A 6,000-nucleotide genomic window follows, 5' to 3' on the forward strand; every position below is an offset into this window, starting at 1 on the left:
CTTCATGTAATCTTTAATACATATTAAATTGTTTGTTGGTTTTTCTCCCAAAAGGGTTTCCACCTAAAAATCTCTTGTTTATTGTCTATGATGTTATACATTGTTGAATGATGTTTTTAATCTTTAATGTTTAATTGATATGATTAAATTGTTAAAAGAACACCCAATACTGATTCACCCCCCTATTGTAACCCGATTCAATCATCTTTGAAAAAATGGGCTACTTATGTGTATTCTATGTCACATCCTCTTATTGATGATCTTATCCGCCTTCTTAAATGCATGTTTGACATGTTGACACTCTTCTTATGGTTGATACCTAAATCACACGAAAGAATTGATGGTCTTATCGGCCTTCTTAAATACATGTTTGACATGTTGACCCTCTTCTTATGGTTGATCCCTAAATCACATGAAAGAATTAATCAATAAATCAAAACAAAACTTCAATTATAAAGAAGTTACTTTAATATAAGCGACACCACATATGAATAGGGATGTGTGTATGTATGTATTATTATTATTATTTAATTGTTTTAATATTATTAATCACATGTATACATATATGCTCATGAATCAAATAATTAACTAATTATATATTATATATCACTAAAAATGATTAACAACCATAATCAAACTATGTTGTCCACATAACGGGGAAAGAAGTCCTAAAAATAAGTAAACGGTGTCCACAAAAAAAAGGGAAATGAAATGATAAAAATATATATGAAGAGTTAACTTTCGAAATTATTTGTAATACATATTATAAGCCAAAATATTATAAAGTCTCAAAGAATTATATTAAATACCTATAAATATTATCATATTAGTGTGAAGAAAACTTCACTTTATTTCACATTGTGCATATGCTATTGTGTCAAACAAGAAAGTTAATTCACCAAATCGTTCTAACCAAATTTGAATGTGAGTTGTAAATTAATTTTAACTTTAACCATTGGATCTTATTAAAACTTACTTTTTTACTTAAAGTCTCTTTCTCCTCATCACTCCCTGGGTATAATATTCTATGAAATTTTAAAGAACATTTTGTTTAAATCTTACAAAATATTATTACATTGGTAAAAACCTTCTTCACTAGACATATAAATAATATCATGGCATGAAGTTCCAATAATTAGTTTGGCTAAAATTTTATATAATTATGTGGAAAGCATTTTTTATTGTGAAGTTCTATGAGCTAATATTTTAGAGATTCGTCAACTTTTACTATAGAGATTTGATAACTTAAAAATTTGTCATGCTCAAAGTCTAAATCATCGTATTTATATATGCGGGCCTATCCTTTCACGTCCTCGGCACCTCATAAACTCCACACTGCAATCTCATATTAAATTATATATCTATATATTAAATTATACGCAGGCACTTCAGCGCGGGAACTGCGGGCCTATCCTTTCACGTCCTCGACATCACATAAACTCCACATTGCAACCTTATCTTATATTATATTATATATTTATATATTAAATTATACATAGGCACTTCTCGCACGTTCCCGCGCTGAATGGAACTCACAACCCGCATGTTTGCCGCGTTGAATGGTACTCACGACTAGTGTTCAAATTTGAACATGTCACAACCCTTTTGAAGTCCTCTAGCACGTCAGAGAAGTGCTCAACAAAATTTACCAGTGAAAAGAAATTTAAATTTTGATTTTTACAAGTTTCTTTTTAAATTTAAATAATATTATAGAATGCTCCATGAAGCGCTGCCTATCTGTAGGACATTTCAGAAAATTCTAGTTCTCGCACTAATGTAACACTCTAAAGTCTGCACGAGGCTCTGACAACACTAAAGAAAGTGCAATGGGACGTAATGGAGGTTGTTCATGCATTCCCAGACCATCAGTCATAATGGCGGCACTTATAGAGTTGGCAGTCGTGATTTGAGGTTTATGTTCGCATTCATTAATAATATAGGTTTCTTTTCACATTCATTAATAGCAGAGGAGAAGTAGCTTGGTATATGTGAACCAGGGGTATCTTTTGAAGGTTTCAGAGATTCAGAAGAAACAAATGACAAAAGACAAAGAATTCATGATGACTGAGGTAGATTGTTCTGAGCCTGTGAATGTTTCCTGCATTGATCTTTCCAATCCCAACCTTACAGCGAGTGCAACACAAGTTTGCAAGGTATTTTTAACTCTCAATTTTAATTTTCAACTTTCATTTCTCTAGCTTTTCATTTAGTTCATTGATTTAGGAAAAACCGATTAAAATTATTATGTATGGAATGGTTGATTGATCTTTATATAGTCATGTGTGGACTCTAGATTTTTTTATATCGTCCATCATGGCATCGATGAAGACTTTTTGGACTAAGTCTTTGAGCAAAGTCGGTGACTTTTTCACCTTCCAACGGAGGAAACGATGAAATTTTTGTGGGAGAGAACCATCGAGGTTACACTCTGTATCAAACCTGATCTCTTAATATTTCCATTCAACCCAAAGGTTTGATGTGGATTTGTGTCTCCTTATATTTACTTCTACTTGTAATTACATCTGGCTCTGCTCAACTCTCAAAAATCAATCCATTGAAGTATTTCACTTCGTAATTTTTCATATATTCGTTTTTCCAAGGGATTGGAAGGGGAGTTATAAGCTTATGAAGCTAGTGTCGATAAAGGAAAGTGATTTCACGGTCCTAATCAATGGCCTTCAACAGGTATGCAGTTCATCATTTGGAACGATATTTTTCATATTTGTCCAATGCTTAAAAATAAATTAAAGTGACAATACTGACATTTTTACATCATAACCACATACATTTTCTATGGTATCTCCATTTTCCTTCCTTAATTTGTAAAATTTTATTATTTCTTGTCAACCCATCATTAACACAAGATTGTTCAATTATGAGATTACCCCATTAGATAGTGATAACTACGCTTAGTGATCCATGAACCTTTTTTTCATATTATAAATAACTCTACCATCTACCTGATACATTAGGTATGGCGAGAGGCACCGGTTACTTGCACGAGGAATGTCTGCACTTGGTTCTTCACTATGACGTAAAACCCCAAAACATCCTCGTGGACGAAGATATCATTCCTAAAGTACCAAACTTCACGCTGGCCAAGTTGTGGATAGAGAACGTACTTTCTGCTTCTCCACGATCAGAGGCACTAGAGGGTATCTAACGCCAGAGTGGATGATAAATCTTCCCATTAACAGACGTCTACAACTTCGACATCATTTTGCTAGATATTGTGAGTGGGATAAATATTGTAATGTTAAGGCACCATGTCATCATGGAGGGTGTCGGCAAACGCATGGGCTATCAGTTCCCAGTGCCTGCAGTGGAGCAAATGAAGATGGGGATCAAATTGAGAGAGATGTTGGAACCGAGGCTTGAAGAGGATGTGGATTTAATGATAGATTGGGAAGAAGCATAGGGAGTGATAAATACTACATTGTGGCGCATACATTATGATATGGAATTGAGGTCTTCAATGGGGAGAGTTGTTGAGATGCTTCAAGGCACAACTCAATGCACAGTTGAAATACCCAACATCTTCGAGGATGTCAAATATCTTCGAGTACTGATCATCCTACTGCTATGAAAACATCTTCCATCCTACCTTTATGAGGACATATTCATCACATTACTTTGATGCTTGACATGAAGATTTTGAGATAGTATAATAAGGCCGATAGGGTTACTTACATTTTCCTTGAGGACATCATTACTTTGAAAGTTTGATGTTCGACATGGAAACCTTTAGATGGTATAATAAGGCCGATAGGGTTATTTCTTTAGGGTTTATTTTTAGAGAACATAGGTATATAGATAGACTAATCTCTTTATTAATTTAAATTCTTATTTTATAGTAATAAATGAATAAATTTTCATTTTATAGTAATAAATGAAATAGATTAGTTAAAGATGTAATTTTATCGAGCTTAAAAAGATTAAAGTGATAGCATTAACATTTTTACATCATAACCATAGACATTTTATGTTATATCTTCATTTTCTTTCCTAGTATGCAAAATTTTCTTTCTTTCTTGTTAGCCAACCATTCAGACAAGATTGTTCAATTATGAAATTTCCCCATTAGATGGTGGTAACTACGCTTAGTGATTCACGAACTTTTTTTATACTCTCGTAAATAACTACTACCATCTCTTTTCTATTTTTAGATGATTCAATGACTAACAATGCTTACAAAAGCCTAGCATTGTTGCCATTTGAACTTACTGTAATCAAGCTTACTATTAAGCATAGCATTTATAAAATCAAGCTTTATTTAAAACCTCGTATTTCTTCTCTTATCTTAAAAGAATTTTTCTTTATTAACTCTCTAGTTTTTTAAAACATACAAATTAATACTATAAAAAAATTGAGAAATAATAAGTGTGCTTCCCATAAAATTATGTAGAGTTTTGAACTAGGGAGAACTCTCAAGTGTTAAAATGAAACTCCAGGACTCTATTAATAACCATACAACCGAAGATTGGTCTGCCTACAGGGTTACAACTTAATTTTATTTTTCCTCTGTTGGTCTTCCCAAAAGATATAGAATGCCAATAGCTATCCATACAACTACTATTGTGTCTCTCACTTCATTCTCTCCATTCAACATCTAGGAAATAAGGAGTGCATGTGGTTGTCCATGTAGCTGTTGCTATGAAGTCTTAAGGAGATGTTGAAATCACAGAAAAATTAAATGACATTGTTAGCGAAAAGAAACCACATTATTAGAAGAAAAAACATCAACAAAAAGAAACCGCATTATTAGAAAAAGACATCAACCAAGATTGAATTCATTGTAAGGAACAAATTTGAAAACCATTTTCAAAGAAGAAAAAAAATGACCAATCAAGGCATACAACAACAAATTTGTAGCTATGTATTACATATTACAATATTTCCCTATTAGATATAGAAAACTTTCGTATTAATTACATAAATTTTTGAATCTACAAAGCTTGAAGTTTTTAATGGAGATGGAAGTTTATTGATAGTGTTCTTTGATTGAGAAATGTTAAGAGAAAATTTCAATTCCCTTGGTTGTTGAAGGTATATATTTGTTTCTTTGGTTTGCTTTAAACTATTTCACGCTAAACAAAACAAATAGCATAAATTAGAAACAAATGAAAACTAAAAAAACATTTTCCATTGTGCAAGTAAATTTATATTTTCAATGATGTAAATTCAAATGCTTTTGAAGATCATCTAATGAATAGAAGTAACATATGTTTACCTTTTTTTAATAGAATTTGAGAAAAATGTTTGCTTATTTACTAGGTTTTATTTAGATTTTATAGTGTTTTAATGTAGCCACTTTTTAAATTTTAAAGATTTAGGACACCATTTTATTTTGGCATTTTTTTTTATAAAAGGTTTATTTAATATACACTTGTTAATAGAAGTACAATTTTTTTATAACTTTTCATCTTTGAAGGATTAGATAAATATATGCCCTTCCAAATAAAATTAAAACCAACCCTTCAAATTTCATCACTACTCTTATGTTATTTATATCCCTATAAGATTTTAGTTTTTTAATGGAAAGAATAATCTACTTTTAAATATTTTTAGTCTTTAATGGAACCGCTAAAGCCGTGAAAACATATTTCAATATTCACTTTTTTTTTAAATATTTTGAAATTTAAAATAAAGTCGAGTTCAGATAGTACAAAATTATATATATATATATATATTACACATGGTTTTAGAAAATACATTAGAAGGTCTCTTTAATTGATCAATAATTGGATATTAAGAGATTATTTAATAGAGTCGGTGTTTTTTTGCACCGTAATATATGAATACTAGTAAAATTGTAATGTGCAAATACTAGTAAAATATTGTTAAGTGAAAAACCCTTGTTAAGTGAAAAACCCTACATTACAGATAGTGAATTATATCAAATAAAATGAAAACCAAAATTATTAAAAAAAATACACACAAATCTAAAAGAAATTTCATTAAATCCGGGTCCCAGCTCATATGAAGAAATTATTTCACATG

Source organism: Pinus tabuliformis, chromosome 4_2, assembly GCF_031772625.1.
Source record: "Pinus tabuliformis cultivar Carrire ecotype Pingquan chromosome 4_2, CPIR1, whole genome shotgun sequence".
NCBI lineage: Eukaryota > Viridiplantae > Streptophyta > Pinopsida > Pinales > Pinaceae > Pinus > Pinus tabuliformis.